We start from the raw sequence: 18,918 nt of genomic DNA, 5'->3' as shown, positions 1-18,918 counted from the left end.
CAATTTAAGAAACGGCTACAAATGCATTGCTATGCAAGCGATGCCTTGAGCTAGAACAACATTTGTGCAGATGATTAAAAATTTAGTGCAATGTAAAAGAAAATTGAAATTATTTACGTTATTTGCAACTAATTATCTACGCACTATGTACTTAACTTGCGCGTTTTGGTCTAAGCATTTATTATCAACATTTTTTACATAATGTTTTGCAAACTTTTTAAAATTTAATTCGATTTGCGAAACCCAAATACTTATATAAATAATAATTCTTATTTTAAGAAACTGCTGTCTACACATTTTAGTTACTTTAAATATTTTAAAAGTAATTAAAAGTTGCGCTCTATATTTTACGTATTTATCCGTCTCATATTTTATCATACAAAAAATGTGTCTTAGATTTGCGACCTAACAGATAGCTGTTGTTATATTTTCTTATTCACCCGACTGTATGCAGATTAAATAAAAAGTTATTTAATTAGCAGCCTTGAGCGTAGATACATTTTTTAAAATGTAATAGTATAATAATGTTGAAGACTAAATGCTAAGCACATTATAAGGAATTTGTTTTTTTTTCGTTCTTAAATGTAGAACTGGTGAGTTCATTGCATCAAAGCAATCCGAAAAGCTGCTAATGCCGGGCAAGAAAAGCAGCTTAAATATATATTCACAACGTATCCAAATGCTTAAAAAGTGCTCTCCAAACGTAAGGATGCTAAATTGCAGATGATTTCAGATGAATTTCGCTGATTTCAATAGAAGCGAAATAAGAGAATGGAAATGCATTTAATGCAATATGTAGCTAAGCATGGAATAAGTAAAGCAATCGGATATCAGCTGTTAGTTGGGTGGCATTACTTACGGAGTACTCGAAAGCCACATCATAAGGATGCCTCTGAAAAGAGGTTAGGGCGCAGAGCATAAAAATGTGGTTCTCTTGCAAATAATTCACTTTCATTACATTAAAAGTAAGTTGAAAGTGAACAAAAATAAAGCTGCATAACCGCGACTTAATGAGTGCCCAAAACGTGGCTATGCCACGCCCTACGCCCCCCACGACCCCTCCCCACCCACGCCTCGCTCATTAAAAGTAACCAAACTGGCGGGGCCACAAACCAAAACACAACAACAAACGGCGACCGCAACACATGAAAAGCGGACAGGACAAAAAGGCAGCGCTCCGGGTGCCTCAGCCCACGTCACAGCCATCAACGCTAATGACAAAAGCGCGCAAAGTTTGCATTTGCTAGTGGGGCGCGGCAGGAGGACCACGACGGACAACGGGGGTACAGGCTGACACTAAACACGGCCACGGGGTGTGTCCAGCAGGCGAGCACAAAAATCACAAAAGAGCATAAAATTAGCGAGCGATGCCGCTTCAGATCCTTTAGCAATCTGCTCACCTAACCCCTCCTCTGTCTCCCTCTCTCTCGCTGTCTCCCTCTCGCTCTGCCCGGTCGACTTTGTGTCGTTACTTTATTTTAAATTTGCTCCACAAAGGCTGCTCAGTAAAGGAAAGTAGGCGGGAGCAGGGTAGAGTGTGGCTAGCAGCCAGCACGAGCCCTCCCATGATGAATTCATGCCCATCATTTTGCTTGTAACTAAACTTGTGATTGTTGTTGTGGTTGTTGCTCGCTGTGGCTGGGGCAGAGGAAGCAGCAGAAGCAGAAGCAGAGTTGCTGTCCTGATTTTTCACCGCCGTCGTCATCGTCATCGTCGTTGTCGTTGTCGTTGCCGTTGTCCTCGCACTTACACAAACTGGTCATTAGCTGCGCCTGGCAGCAAATTATTTGGCTGGGCGCGGCACCAGTAACCATATTGTTGTTGCGGCTTTCGCCACGAAGCCTCTGCTGCTGCCACCACTGATGTTGTTCTTCTTGTAGGCGGCTATGATAAACATCAGCGGGGAGCAGTGCTGCAATAGCAGCAGCAGCACCACCACCAGCAACATCAACTACAACAACAAGCAGGCCTTGTTGGTCACTGGAGCACAAATTTTCGCGTGCGTTGCGCCATAAGTTTAATTTTTCAGTTGGGCATTGCCTGCTACGTCGTCGTCCCTTTTTGTTATTATTGCTGGAGTAGCATTTCATTGAGCGTGTTGCTGAAATTTTCATGTCAAGTACTTAAAACTGCTGTTGTTGTCGTTGTCGAAATTATATTTGAGCCCCAAACGCAATGTATAAAATATATGTAAAATGTTGTTTGGCAATTTTTTACAAGGAATATGCTAAAAAATTAACGCAATTTGTATGTTTCATAATAACATTTCGGGGGCGGCAGCCGTGGCCTTAGTGGCTTAATGAAAATTATATGAATTATGCTGCTGAGGTTTGTCTGGAAATTGAAGTGGGGAATTTAATTAAAGAGATTGCAGTTAAGCACAGTTTCTTATGTTAATGAGTTTTTTGTAGGCAAATTATCTTATAATAACAGAATCAGACACTATAATATAAAGTATTTGATAATCTACAATTGAAGAAGGCATAATAAGGCACCATAATCAAAATGATATAACATACGAAACACGGTACTAAGTTGAGTGATGGGAGTTTGTAGTCTATTATAGCTTATGTTTCTATGGATTTATAAATAAATAGTTATAATAGGATCATAAAATATGTTCGACAGTGCCCGTCAATTTATCTTCATTTCGTTTTTCGTGAATCTGCTAAACACAGTGCTTAGCTTGGCATTTCTGCTGCCCATTTGGGACACACAAGCGTATTACTTATAAATAACACACATAAAATGGATAAATAAAATCTATTAGCATTCTAATGATTTATTAACATGCACTTATGGTACTTATGTCTTCTGTCCGGTCGTCGACAAATATTGCCCTCACTCAATTGGATGTAATGTATGCAATGCAATTTGGCTGGGATGAATAAAAGGCACATTACGTATACGCAAGGTAGACGCTTTGGCAGCTAGCATGAAATTATTGTGCGGCAACATTGATTGCATTGCAGAAACTTTTTTGCCTTAATAAAAATGTAAATTTTTATTGTTTCAAGATTTATTATTCGAATTTTTCGTGTGTCCTAAAAGCAAAACTGCTGATTTGCAGGGATTATTTCGGCACAGGGGCTGGCACCTAGCAAATAGCGCATCGGGTCTTATATCGTATAAATGTATTTGAATATATGTATGTCTATGAGTATATATATTAGATAGGTGAACAAATCGATGGGATTTTTATGTCGCGCTCGGCTGCCACGTGGGAGCGTTTTTATGTTTCTGTTTGAAATTTATTATCGTTGCTAACTGTTTTTATGATTCTATTTGATGATTGTTTTGGTTTTGAGGCTTAGCTTTTGGCTCGCCACCCACTTTTAAGGCGCTCCATGTTCAAATCATAAATAAATCTCGCCTGTCTGTAACTGGCGGCTGCGGGCTCTACGTATTTTGTCTGCTGCGGATTAACGCTTTAAAACGCGGCTAAAAATATTCAACTCTGGCCGCTGAAAACGCTGAGAATAAATGCCATTTTTTAAAGCCGATAACAATATAGCCTTGAGTTGGGAGCAATGGCACGTAGTAATAAAAGCCAAAAGCCTCTGGTTCAATCAATGCCACAGCCTGTCCATCAGCAGTAAACAAGCCCAATAGGGCGCCAAATTGACGGATGTACGTAAAGAGCTTCAATTTTCATTCCTACTTGGGCATGCCGAAAATGTGTGCAGAAAGTTGCGTGAAAGCATGATTTAATGAATTTCCCAGGCTTTCCGGCAATAAAATAATTTAATTTCGACCTAGTCAAGCAGTCAGCAGGCAGCGGGCTAAGGATCGAGCTAATGCTGGCTCATCATTAAAACGTCAAGAGGCTCAAAAAAGTGCGCAAATCCCCGCATAATTTAATAATGTCAAAGTTTTGGGCGGGGCCATGGAGTCTCTATAGGTATCCAAAGTGGTTGCGTGTCGCATAATAAAATGTCAGCCCGGAAGCAGGCACTTGCCATGTCTCTCAGTTAGCCAAGATTTCGGCTAGCATTGCGTTCAAGGCAGCTAATCTATGAGATGTGCGGCATCTAAGCCGCCAGCTTGAATATTTCAGCATTAACTCCATTAAAGTCAACATTATGAATTTTAATTTTGTGCCTGTGACATAAGCTGTGTGTCACCCGAGCCAAAGACGTGCCAAACAGCTAGACAATCTACAGCCGGGAGCTGCTGCTGCATACTTTGAGCCATAGCCAAAGACAACTCAAATGTTGGTAGAAAAAACAAAACCAAAAAATTCCAGTTGAATCCAGTTAAAATGGACAATGCTGGAGCTGAGCGCGGGGCGTGCTCCTAAAACGTCTCGCCAATCGTCTTACAAGTGCAATGTCAATTTGTGCACAAAGGATGATAAGGATTTATGTCAAATGCTTGTGCTGTTTGAGTTTTGTGAGTTTTGCCAATATTTCCACAGATGACTGCACTTTGCGCAAGTGAAAATAAAACGAGGTTTCATTCAGGCTCTTTAAGTTACGAAGAAGCCGGATAGTTTGCTTTGAAAGTATGTATCTGACTATCGGACATCTCTAAGGTTGATTAACCCAACTGGTCTGTGTGGCCATTGCATACTTAATGATACGCTATAAAACTTGGTAACTTTTACAATCGATCCAACTTTTCACTTTGCCCACTAACGGCTACTTAACTTATTAATTTCCCGTATTAACAACAATTTACAAGCGCCGCTCATTAAAATTTCATAAAGTTTCTATGAGCGAAAGCTATCAGAAAGTAATTTGTTGAAAGCCCGTGACTCCCATCAAAGCAACAGCGCCACAAAACTCTCTTGAAAGTTTACAAAAATCCTTGATTAAAGCACCAAGCATTTGCTGAAAGATATATTGTGGCCATGAGATGCTCATTGTACAGATTTCAGCATTTCGGAAATTGAGGGATAAATTGATAGAGATTATAACCGAGCAGGATAACATTTTTGTGGATTTGTGAAATTCTGAATATCGACAACAAAGAGACAAATAGAAGTCGTATACCAAAAACATGCTATTGTTTTTGATTTTGTTGAGTTTTAATAGAAAGCTTTCCCTTTTAATAATGAGCTGATGTGTATAGCTTTCGTTCTTTTTTTTTCGTTCAGATACTGGGTATAAATATAGCATTAAAAAATCAGTTCAACTTTTGTTCAGCGCAGGAAAAGTGCGCCTTGATGCTTTACAAGTTTTCAGTGATTGTTTTTATTATTTTTACATTTTTTTTGCTGCTTGCTTTTCGGCTGCCTACACAGGCTGTTGTACATAAGTATAGAGAGCACAGCATAAACAACCACACACATTTACTAACTCACGCCCACAAACAGATTCACGAGGGACACTGGCACAACCGAGGTAATCAGTTTGCGGAGTACGATGTGGGCAAATGGACGAGTGGATTGGGCTACCGAGGCAGCTTCAACTTTGATAGAAATCATGCTGAGTTGTGAAACGTAAAATTGAATTTACTTTGTTGGTCCGCGCTCACCCTTTTTGCCCGACAACTGGCTCGGCTCGTGTGTCAGAGTTTTTCAGCGCATTCCAACGGTAGCTGTGAGTAAGGCAGCGAGTTGGGGCAGCAACTTGCTGACTGGCCGCAGTCATAAATCATTAGGCATTTGGCATATGCAAACGGCTGGACGAGCCTCCAGATTTCAACTTCGTGCCTATCGCTGTTATCGCTAATCCCAGCATTAAATTTGGCTTTAACTTTCATTACACTGCGATATCATACCAATTTGTGGCCATGCCTAAATTGTTTGCGGAATTGAGCAATCTACGCCCACTTTGGCCCACTGCCCCTTGTCCGTTGCCCACTTCAGAGAGGACGCCGTCGGCTGCCACAACAAAGTGAAATTTGCTGTTCATGTACATTCATTGGTTTTGCAGCAAAGTTAATGATTTTGTTTTGGTGGCAAATTCATTGAAATTTATAACCCATGTTCTGTATTTGTTGTGAGTGTGTGTGTGGGTTTCATTCTAAGCGGCTTAAAGTAGCCATCAACTTGTAAGTTATATTGAATTAAGTTGCTTTGTTGTTGTTACTGTCTGGTGCTACTGCTGCCGCTGCTGCTACTTGTGGCATGGTCAGGTTTGTTGCCTTCCATTCGTGTTTATTTAAATGTAATTAATTTGTGCAGAGCTCAGGCAATTAGTTGCCATACCAGTTGAGCTCAGGCCAAGCTTGTGGTATACATTTCTAACAGACAAATGGTTATATGCCACGGGTAATAAGGGGAAGGGACTCAAGGAATAAATGCTAATTATGCTGCTCAAACTTTATAATAGTATTATTAAATGTGCGCATTTCTGAATGCCTGTCTGTGAGATTTATCTAATTGCTGAGCATGAATTTTAAAATGTTTAAGGCTGAATAAGTATTTCATTTTTAAACTAAAGAAGGGTGTAGTGTAGGGTGTAGTTAAGAACGAAATAAATCGGATCTTGAACAATGCTTTTGATAACATTTATATTTGAATACGTTTCTTAAATGTTTTTTATTCATTTTAATAAAAACATTTCAAGATCGAATTATATTTACTAACAATTCTTATAAAATTGAAATGACTATCTGATTTTAGTTGTAATATTACAAAATTTAATTCGTATTACAAGCAACTCTTATAAAAGCAAAAGTTAATAAATATTAAAATGAGAATCTGATATTAAAGACTTTTTAGAAAATTATTCAATTCACTTATCTTTTCAGACACTACATTTAATACTTCAAAATAGAAATCGTTTCTATAATTTCTTTCTTTTTCTTAATAATATCTATATTTATAACGTCACTTTAAGTAATTTACGCTAAGAAATAATTGGCAGCCAAGTGTTAAATAATTTATCAGCTTTATGCCAGCCATAAGCTAAGCGAAATCCTGTATAATTAATCCAATCCAATTTTATTGCTAAATTTTTCACAGTTAAAAATCAAACTTGCGCTATTTGTTACATTCACACGCACCAAACCCAAAGCTGAATGATACACATGAGACGCTGAAAGGGAATGCAAGGTCTGGGGGTGGGGGCTAAAGTTGGCTGAGAGTCGTCGTAGTACGTGATCCGCGCTAAAAGTTGTGCAAATAAATAGCAGTGAAATTTTATAGCACACTTGATAATTTGCGCAATAATTCAGCGCTGCTAATCACCACATAAATAATCTTAAGGGCAGCGCCGCAAAAACCCGAGCACTTATACAAACGCACAAGTAGCTCAAAATACACATACATACATACAATATATCTTGCTCACATATATATACTTATGTCTATTTTAGTATAGTAAATATATACTAGGACACTGCAGTCGAGCAAACGAGTTGTAGTAGAAATAGAAATGGAATAGGAACTGAGATAGGAATTAGTATTAGTATGGGTGTTGGTATGTGGAATAGGGTAACGTAGGTAGCGAGGACTAAGCGACAAAACAAACAAAAGCGCCCAGCATCAAAACTCATGAAATTGAGAACTCGGTCGAATGGAACGTGAGCCAAATTTTAGCTAACGAATGTTGACTCTTAGCAAAGCACTAAAATCAAATAAAAACAACAGCAGCAGCAGCAGCGGCAGCAACAGTCATGGCAACAGCAACAGCGATAAACAACAACAACAGCACAAGGCAGATCAAACAAAATCAACAATCATTCTGCAAAGTTGGCAAATTGATGAAGCCAAATGGACACGAAGCAGGCAACGGCCAAGTTTCGGCTTGGACGCTCTAACTATTTTTGGCATAATAAAAATTAATAAAAATTGTTGTGCCATTAGCCGTAAACTTGTAGCGCTTTAGCTTTTAGCATTTAAGCAGAGTAAACAAACAAATAAACTAACAAGACGCTGGCCAAACAAGCAACAAAACAACAAAAACAAGAAACCAATAATATGAACTCGCCAGTTGGCACACAGTCGGTCCGTCAGCCCGTACGTCTGTCAGTCCGTCAGTCGGTTAGTCAACAACAACATGAACAAATGTTGAGCCAAAGTCGGATTACGTATACGCCGCGTGTGCCGGCGATAGCATAACCCACAACACAAAATATTTAATTTAATGCGTGCTCGCGTGTGTGTATGTGTGAGAAATGTTTAAATTGCCGCAAAGACCATAATTCATGCCATTTTATAGTGTAGAAAACTTAAAGCGAACATTTACCAGCTGCTCAAAGACTGTGCGACGCCTTGGGAACTGCCTTGTTAATACTTATGTAGTTTTTGCTTGTTTTTATTTTTATTTTTTAACTTTAATTTTTGTAGAAAATTTAGCTGTCACTTTGCCAGTTGCAGGCACATTATCAATCAAATGTTATCACTCGTCATTTGATTCCTCCTTGATTTTATTTATATTTTTTTTTTTTGCGCACTGAACAATGTTACTCTTTGCGGAGACAATGGGACAAAAGCGTGGCTGCCACTTTCACTACCAAACCGACCGTTAAATTCAACGTTCGCCACGCATCTACCAACTGATTTGCTTGATACGCGTCAGATAGGCGAGGAGGCTGCACGCACATAGCTGCCCTCGTGTCTCGCAGCAGCCGAAGCAGCGTTCGTCTGGTTGCAAAAACGCTCGTGCGCATCCCAACAAGAATGTGCCACACGAAACCTGCAGCTCGGGCCTGGCTAAGAGAGCACTTCGAAAATTTGCTCGTCGTGGCAAACAGTTTGAACATAGCTGTTCTTATGGCCAACAGAGAGCTGCAATAACAGCTGAGCGTAGCACAGTTTGGCCAGTAGAGAGGCTGCTTCGCTGATAAGGCCAGCATATCACAGCTACCAGAATACTATCAAATAGCAAGCCGAATAACAACACATTGTGCATATTTTTAACGCGCAAGCGTATTGCCAAGTTTGCGAAATACTGGCAAATACTGGGCACAGTTGTGGAACCCTCTATAGAACTTCTTAAGTTATTATCAGCGGCTGGATCTGATGCAACGTGAGTAGGACTAACCTAAGGTTGAATTACTTATGTTTAAAATAATAAAAAAAAATTAATTTTTATGTACTTATAAATAATAATATTATGTAAGACACATGTGTTTTTATTAACAGTATATTCTACAAATTCTTATTTATATTTATTATTATTATTTATGTTAATTGCAGTATTTAGAGATTTAAAAAACTACTAAACGCCATATATAAATATTAAAAGACATTAAAGTTACGTCAATTACTAGCTAATACACATAATGATTTTGCAGGAATTGCTTTTTACCTTTAAGGGATATAATAATGTCACATTCCCAAGGTTTGCTGTGCCAGGACTACATCTTAAGGTGATATTAGCACTAACAATCAATATGCACTGAGGCGTGGTAATCATCTAAGGACACTCTACTAAGTAAAACATTTTAGAGGAATTTTAAAATGAATATGAAATGAATATATAACTTTTTTAATGTGTGTTGCGTCTCATCAAAAATTATATATATATATATATTGGGATCTATTAGCAAGATTTAACCTAAATGCCAAACAAATTGTTCAATGCCTTAGAATTTAATATTTCATAGTCTCGCACGGTACCTGAGAGACTGCTCAAAGCAACCAGAAACCACTGAATGCCCACATAAAAATGAGTTTGCGAATTTCTTAAGCTATATATAAAATTATATTTATGTATATAATAAGCTGAAAATGTAAGCCAAAAGCCACAACAAATTGCCAAAGAGCCAAAGCAGTTGCTCATACGGATTTTGATTTAAGGTTTTGCGGTGCTGCACTTATCGCGCAATTGATATTGATATAGAGCTGGGTAAATATCCAGAAAAGCACACACACACACAGCCAAGTTTTGGTGGGAGGAAAAGGCCTGTCTGTGGTATATGACCAAGCCATATGCGGCATTCCAATGAGATAAAAGTTGTTTACAATACAGAATCGATACATATATATACATATATTTATATATATTGTGTGTGTGTGTGTGCTTGTTTGTGTGTATTCGTATATCATAGCAAAGTGCACATCATGATTTTATTAAATGGACTCTGATGTATTTATTGTCCGGCAGCAACGTGACTTGTGAATTGATTTCATTAAACGTAAAAAGTTAACAAAGCTCCGCCGTTGCTTCGGCAACATTTTTGGCAGCGACTCGCTATATATCGCCATATATAGATAAATATTTTCCTATGGTGTACTGTCCACACAGCTTGCATGCAACTGTGTGGGTGTGTGTGGATGTGTGTGTGTGTGTGTGTGTGTGTGTGTGTGTGTGTGAGTGTGTGTATTGGCTTAAGGACATCCATCGTTAGTAGCAAGCGAGGCGCTTCAGCGACAGCAGCAAGCAAGGAGCAGCATCAATGACCAATAGCAACAGCGGCGCGCATCAAGCATGGAATATCAATGCGGTCAAGTGGATGACCGCCCAGCTAACGGAGCAGCCAGGCGGGCTGTGGACTGTGGGCTGTGGTCTAACTGGCCAACTGGCCAACTGACTGGCTGACAGAACGGACTGACCGACCCAGCTGACTGACAGTCTTTGGCTCTCGGGCATTTTGCTCGCCACAAATCGGCAAATTGTGTGCAGCGCCTTAGCCTGTTTTATTTTGTACAAATAATGATGATAAGGTTGCTGATCTAGCGCACATAACGTAGATTAGCAACAGGCCAGTCAGGAGCCGCAATCGAGGACATGGTGACGGCAATTACAAATATGCGCATGCCACGGGCTCAGATGCTTAATTAAAGGCGCACAACTTTGGCGTTAAGCAACTTTCAGTCAAATGTCCTTCGCCCAGACATTCTTCTGGCATTTAAGGCATTCTCAGTCGTGCTCAGCGCCTGCCGAAGGTATGAGAAAACATTTTAGACTTTGTTTTGTGTGTCCTTGCAATGCAGAGCGCAGCGCTTGCAAACAATTTATATTAAATGTGCTTTTAATTGCCGTACAGAGGGAAAGAGAGAAAAAGGCTCCCCACTGAAAGGGGTGTGCGGCAGAGCAAGGGAGTTTCAAGGCGATTCAACGTCATTCGTTGACATGGAAAATGTTCATGACATGAGTCCTCTCGAACTCACTTCAATTGCGCAGCTAACGAGGCGAATGCGCGATTCTTGCATGCCAGCTAATTTCTGCAGCACGCAGTGAGGCGGGCGGGCGGTTGGTTAGTGGTAGTACACTAAATGACAAATTTCCAAGTAAAGAACAACTTCTTTCACGAACACATATGCATTTGTAAGCAAACACAGACTTTAAGCTTTATTTTTTAAAACGCACAGAAACACGCACTCCCACATAAGCTGGATGTTGTTGTGTTGTCATTGCTGCATTGTAAGTTGTCCCTTTTTATAAATGTTAGCGGCAAGAACCACTTACATGAACCATTTGCATCATATTTCTGTTGTCATTTGTTGACATTTTACTTGCTTTGTGTCAGGGTGGCATGCCTTCTGGAGGCGAGTGTGTATATGTGCGTGTATGTCTGTGTGCACTTGTGCGTGTGTCATGTTTGACGTATACTTAATGTGCAGTCATTATTTTTCGAGAAACAAGCGCACAAGCAAGCTAGTCAGCAGCCAGCCAGCCAGCCAGGCAGCTAGCTTGCTGCACAAGCAAAGAGGCAGCAAAGCAAATAAAAACGTTTTTAGTACATAAAGAAAATCCGCCACGCCCACTTAATGTGGGCAGGAGCAAGTTGTGAACTGGCTGACTGGGTGCCTGGTTGACCAAATAAAAATCAAGCAAACGCCGCACAGGCTGCTTCATCATCGCCTGCCATTGTGCTCGCCAGTTTTTGGGGCTTGGCTAATTGTTTGAGCCCTTTCCACTCCCTCTTACCAATCAGTCGAGCGAGCACTAATTAATTATCTGGGCATATGCCACACCATATTGAAAGCTGATTTTTCGCTGATTTTTGTTTAACTTTGCCCGCTAATTAACGGCAATTTAATGCCCGACTCTGAGTCGCAAAAAGTACTGACTGAAAGATAAATGTAAGACTTTAGCACGAAAAGATTTTATTACAACTGCAAGTTAAATAAGCTAAGAGAATGGTTAATAATTATTTTATTTGCTTAAATGCCAAACTATAGCTACCATCGAATTGGTTATAATTTGTAACAACGTTAAACATTTTATGTAAATAAATATTATAATACATAGTATACCAGCATACCATAAGATAAAGTCCATGCAGTTTCGGGCGGAGAAGGCATAATTTATGACATATATCGCATTTATAAAAAAACAAAATTAAATAATTACAGTGTGCCAAAGTTATCTAATAAACAATCGGAAATCTTTGTATCGCCGACATTTATATACACTTGCAGAAGGGTTGAACATGTGAAATACTGCTCTTAACTAATTGTATTGATGATGGATTGGTTTGTGCTAGATTATATTTAATGTTTTAGCTATGGGTACCTTGAGTACACATCAGTGTTAATGAAAGTGTAATTAAAGTAGACTAAAAGAGTTAGCGAATACGAAACTTTTAGAAAAATTATGATGCACTTGCAGCTTAGTCAATATAAACTAAAAAATTTAAAGAAATCTTGAAATAATGGTTTTATTTAGAGCTGGGTTCGATATGTTTGTCAGAATTCGCACAACAATTTGATTCCCCTTTTATACAAAGCAAGCTGCACAATTATTTTCAGAAGCACAAAATTTAATTACAGACAGACGTTTTATGGACAATGCTAATAATAGTTATGTGTTGTTGCATTCCAGCTAAATACTACCTATTGCTATAACAATAATAAACCCCCATTCCCTAAAAACCTGCTTTAAATCACGAAATTTGAGTAAACTCATGCCGAATTTAATTTGCACTACATTCAGTTCGTATTCAGCTCGTTTCTTCTTCGTTTGAATGCCGCCATTCCGACACTCAGACTCGCACATACAATGTCTTCCATTCATTAGATTGAGAGGCCACACTCAGTTACCTTCCCATTTAACAGATTTATTTTATACGATTATAAAGATTATTTTTAATTTTACTATTCTATTTCCCTGCTAAAACCTTACTTCTTAGCTGCAGACTCTAATAACGTCACTGACACAATAAGCTGGAAAAAGGGGCAGAGCTGGCCGGACGGAAAAATACATCGTAAAATTGTTCTATTTTGGCAAGGCTTTTAGCCTATTCCTTGTAATAAATAATTACATAAACACTTGTTTTGTTTACCAATAATAAATATATAAATAAATGCAGCTTTCAGTACAATCATGCAGATCTCTTGTAAGTATATATTAATTTTGTTGCTTGGAAATGTTAAAGTTCTCAACGCAGTTGAATGCAAGCTCACTTGGTCACAATTAAACAGTCAGTATACAAAACAGTGTACGATTACTCCCATTTTTATGCGTGGACCTCTTTTTTGATAGAAGTTTTTTAGCCAATATAAATTGGCGCGGTTTTTAGGGGTTGGCTTGAGCGAGAGCAAATATATGTAAACAAGTACTTACATATAATTATACACTAGTCCGATGATTTTATTGACACAACATTATAAAAATAGTATATGGAACAAGAAATAGAGAGAGTGAGAGAGAGAGAGACAGAGGGAGAGAGAGACGGAAAGGGGGTGACAGTAAAAGAGATTAAATTAGAGTGAGAGGTTGACCGGAGATAATATATAATATTGTCAATGCAAATAATTTTTAAAATATAAAATCAAAGTAAGACATCCTGCAAGTTTTACTTTAATTCATAAGAATTGCATTGCAAAGCGAAAGTTTAAAAAACTTATTTTATTTTCATTTTAGCGCAGAATGTAAAGCAAGCTCTGACTGCATTTAGTATCAGGAAACAATCATACATACAAAAAAGATAAGCAAACTTGGTATGTGCTTGTTAAGTTTGAAAAAATACATACATCAGTCAATCAGGCGGAACAAAAAGGTTAAACGTACATATAAAAATATCACTTTACTTTTCGCCGAGTCAAGCAATGCATAGCAATGCGGCATTCAGCTAATCTTCGCATTATAATTGGAAGTATTCACAGAGACTCCTTGTGGTTGAGTTAGCACGGCATTACGGGTTGCCCCTCTTCCCTAGACCTTTCGGATGGGGTGTTCTTTGTACTATGTCTCGATATGCCTACACAATTTTATGTTGGGATCCTTACAGAAACAAACTTTAGCTGCTATACTCCGAAGAAACAAATCTCGGTTCCGACGCCTATACTTCATGACTTATAAAGAACATCCTTTTTATATACAGTGTAAATTTTTAATTCAGCATACATTTATATGATTTTTGTGGTTGAAAAAGCCTGATTCAATACGTTGCCCATTTTCAGCCCACCTCTGAAGGGTATTTGAAAGCAAACCGCAAACCATTTTGAGTGGCTTCTTTTTTTTGGTATACTCATAACACTACATTGTACAATTTGGCACTTGAAACCACAATTACAGAGCATTTAAAATTCAATTGCGTGTGGCAATATTTGCAGTCATACGCATGTCCAGCAAAAAATATAAAACTAAAGGAATTTACAATAGTTTTTTTTTTCGATTACTTTGCGATATTTATGTTTTCAATTTAAAACGCGGCTGTGATTTAGTGGGCTTGCCAAGTCAACGCGACATTTTTGTGCGGCAATTAACTAAATGACTATCCCGACTTTTAGCTAATTTGGCATGGCGTCAAGCAGCCAGAAGCAGCGCTGCCAACTGGCGTCAGCGCAGCGACGCCATTTTGTTTTATTTCGTACGGCTGGCGATGGCGCCGAAAAGCCGTTTGTAACAGTTAGCTTTTAATTTTTTCTTGCTTGCAACCAACAAAAAAAAAAAAAGAAATGAGAAAAAGTGCAACATTTTTTGCGGCGCCCACGACATGTATTTTTTTTTTTTTGTGTTATCTATTATGTGGCAGGCGAGCGGCAAGTCGATTTATGATTATGGGAATTCGCAACGCGTCGGTTATTAAGGTCCATGTCGCTTATCTCGCCTGCCGCACATAACGCTAAATATTCGTCGTTGGGTCTTACACATAACGCAGCGCTGCACTCAAATTTCACACTTAAATAAACAACTTCCAGGCGGCTGCTGGGCTATGCTCTGGGTGCAGCCAGTTCCAGATCGAGTTGTAGTCCGAGTCCAGCCCCGGCTCCTGGGTGCTTGGCCTACTTTTGTGTCCGCAAACTACTAACTGGCAAACACAATACACCCAACACAGCAGCAACAGCAACAGCAGCAACAACAACAGCAAACATATACGCATAAATTGAACAATGCCCCGCTCCATGTGCCACCGCTGCTCCGGCTGCTGCTCCTGTGCTATGGGCTGTGACACGGCACAAAATGCGGCACATGTTATGAATGGTACTGGGGGCTAGTGTGTGGCGACGACTGGGCGTTAGAGTGTTAGCGCTGGCTTGGGGTTAACTTGCTTAAAGTGCTTTTACTACGCTTAATTCGCATAATTAATTTTGTTAGTAAACTTTGGGCTAATACATATTTTTCCGCTGCTGTGCGGATATTGTTACTATTGTTGTTCTTCTTGTTGTTGCAGGTTATGCTACTGCTGCGACCCAAACACTCACACACACGCACACGAACACACTAACACACATCCATACGTCTCCTCTTTATGTGCTTGCCATTTTATGTTTATTCATTGAATTTATGCCATTATCGTTGCCTACTTTGCGGCGCCCAGTCAAGCTGCTGCCGTAAATGCAGGCGCGAGCGTGTCAGCGACTGTGTGAGAGTGTGCGACTGAGTTTGCCCGGCAGGCCAGGTAATTGCAGTCGTGTTTTGCAATCATAGCCGTGCATAGTTTGCCAGGCACTTTCTGTTCAATACACACACACACACACACACACCTCGCATGTACGAGCTTGTAAGTATGTCGCTGCCAGGGGCATAATGGCGGGTGGTAAGCGTTTATTTACTTTATTACTGCATATTTGCATGCAGGCCGAAATGTGCGTGGCTTATTTATGTCATTGCGTGCGGTTGTGTGTGCCGTTGTGGGTTTATGTTTTGCCTGCTGCTTGGCAGCTGGAAATTGTCTGTTAACTGCCATTGCTCAGCATGCGATGTGTACGCCTTTGCAAGTGTGTGTGTGTGTGTGTGTGTATATATGTGTGGCTAGTTGACCAACACTTAACTGCTATGCCTGCTGCTTTCCAGCATCTGCAGCCGTGACTTGACCATTTGCTGGCTACTTCAAATGCCAACCCATTATCACTGACCGCCAGTCGCAACCCAAGTGCGTTCTGTAGGCTCCTATTAAGCGCCGGCTGTATGTAAACATTAACTGATTGACAACGGGCAGACTGCATTTGCATAGAGACTCCAAAGACGTTTCCAAGCACTGGACTGATATATAACACAAAATCCGTGTGCTTATAGACTTAAGATATTGACCAGGCATCGAATTCAATCATAATCTCCTGAGATATCATTATAAATTCTGAATCAAATTAATACAAATATGTGTATGTTGAGAGTCCCTTTTTATAACATACACCAGTCCCTAAGCAATAACGAAAAATAATATGAAATGTGTAATATTCAAATGGACACATTTTTGGTGCATATAAAAGCCACATTCGCCAAAGTGTCACAGACCACAGTGGATATGGAAACAAATTACTAAACAAATCATTTAGTAACCTAATTAATTGGCAGGTAGCTGCCTAAAAAAGCATTAAATTTATTCATGGCCCCGGAACACTCGAACTGCAAAACACAACACAACACAACATACTTAATTAGCGCATAAATTAGACGCCACACGCACACACATACCTACGCTCATTTCTGTGTATTTCTGCAATGAAATAAATCAAGTATAACGAAATTGAAGTTTTACCCACTTTACACCGCACACACAAATACGCACTCATATGTGTGTATGTATATATTTTGAAAATCACGCCAAATTAATCAGTTTTTGGCATGGTAAATGCAAATTTAATAGTGAACATGGCGATATAAACGGAAAAAAGCGCAATTTGTACGTGGCGTATACTTAATGCAGTGCAATTTAAGCGCATTAAGAGATTGACAATACGTATGAACTGCTGCAGTTACATAAATTTAACGCATTGGCCGGACTACCAAGAACTCCGTAGGATATTTTTTAATTAAAGTCCTCGCTTCAATCATTTTCAAATTGGTCTCTGGCGCTGACGGGCATGTCCCATGCCAATGGCAACTTGCGGTCGTTACAATTAATAATAGACCTGGCCAAATCCGAAAATAACGTGTAAAGTGAAGTGAAATCCAGTCGGTTGGTTTCGAAAAACAAAATATAAAAATGGCTGCTGCTTCGATTGTTTTTTAATTAAATTAAATTAAAATACAACTATAAAACACAGACATTTAAAATATTTTTCTTTTATATATATAGTATTGTATATATTGTAGTAATTTGGTCGTAAGCAAGAATTTTTTAATTAAAGCACCACAGCTGACAGTTGTCAAAGGCATATAAGAGCATTGTGCAGCCATAAAATTTTTAAAAATTTATAGCTTTAATGATTAATGAACGGATTATGCCTGAATTATGCACATCAAAGGCTCTGCTCGAACTGCGAAAACAATTCATCGCACACTCTCTCTAAGTTACCCACCCCCCCCCCCCCCCTCCCCCCACTCCTTTTTCCCTTGGCATCAATGTGCATAAATTTGTCGCACTGCTTGGGCAAAGTCACACGCCCAGCCAAAACTTTCCAAGTGTCTGGCAAGTCGAGAGAGTTGTCTCTCTAATTGCCATTTGGATGTCACATTTAGCTGGATTTACATGTGCATACATTTGACATTATTATTTGAAGTTGGACGTTGGCCGCAGCCTCTGCGACGGCCACGCCCACTGCTTTAACTGCATTCCAAGCTCCAAGTGGACGTGTGCGTTTTATTAATCATTTGCTTTAAGCCCGAAGCTTATGCAAATTAGCGGACAGGCATTAAATGCACGCAAATTTGTGGCAGTCCTTTACCCGTTGCTAATATTTACGACCTGAACCTCTACGGCATGCAAAACAAAGTCGTTTATCAGCGCAGCTGCAGGAGCAACAGCACAACCCTATTACCGAACTAGGGAAACAAGCGACCAGATTTAGACATATAAACAACAGTCCAAATTCATGCGCATGCATGTAATCCAAGATTCCCAAATGCATATAAGAACGGCAACAGCACCCATTACTATTACATTGACTTAAAATACACCCATAAAAACTCACTCAAGTTGTAGAAAGATCAAAAAATTAATTAATTGTAAAGCTAAAGTTTCACATTATCATTTTAATCTTTCAGGAATGAGCTGTATAAAACGTATAATAATAACATATTTAATATTGTGAATTAATTGATAGTGCATCACATCGATAGTAATATATAAAATAGTAAACATATAAAATCAGATAGTATTATAGTTATTAAATTCTATAGTTTACCAAAATTTTAGCGATATATTTTCGCAGAGAAGCAATACATTTTTAAAGTAGACAGTTTCGACTGTGATGGCAATGTTAATCGATGGAATACAGATAGGCTTTACTTGACTTAAAGGCTTCATCAATTTATTATATATTTTTCCTACAATTTTAAGAGCACTCCTGAAGCTTACAACTGAAGTTTTTATAGGCAACACGTAGATCGAAATGGAAAAGTCCACTAGTGCAGAATGAAATTTATGCAACGGCCTAAGAGTATGCAACACTTTGCGAATTGTTAACTTAGTTCGACTGCCGTGCGCAAGCAACTAAATTAACACTAATTACAACATAATAACTATAAAATCGCAAAGACAAGTGCTCCAAACACTCAACAGCTCATTGCCGGGCACTTGGCACTCAACAGTCCACGAGGCCGTCGAGCCATGAAGCGCAAGCCAAAGCCAGAGCCATAGGCGAGCAGCCAAGTCAAGTTCTTGGCTGCCACCATCTCTGACCGGCTGGACGACTGGCCGCCTGGGGCGCAACAACTACAACATCAAGCGCAAAGGCAAGCACACAAC

At 39.2% G+C, this 18,918-nt stretch overlaps 1 protein-coding gene across 1 annotated transcript in view; it reads right to left on the bottom strand.

The window, feature by feature from the left end:
• Window positions 1-8,437, bottom strand: part of beat-IIa (beaten path IIa) — a 41,742-nt gene extending 33,305 nt beyond the window's left edge. The window contains exon 1 of the mRNA XM_064694492.1: window positions 8,139-8,437. The gene's annotated coding sequence lies outside the window, so the exon portion shown is untranslated. The remainder of the gene's footprint in view (window positions 1-8,138) is intronic.
• Between the last annotated feature and the right edge of the window lie 10,481 nt (window positions 8,438-18,918).

The sequence above is a fragment of the Drosophila montana genome, unplaced genomic scaffold, assembly GCF_035044405.1.
Source record: "Drosophila montana isolate Dmon_TW-CO22-7 unplaced genomic scaffold, ASM3504440v1 contig_3733_1, whole genome shotgun sequence".
Lineage (NCBI taxonomy): Eukaryota > Metazoa > Arthropoda > Insecta > Diptera > Drosophilidae > Drosophila > Drosophila montana.
The sequence above is the reverse complement of the archived record's forward strand: the minus strand, read 5'-3'. Positions and strand labels throughout refer to the sequence as shown.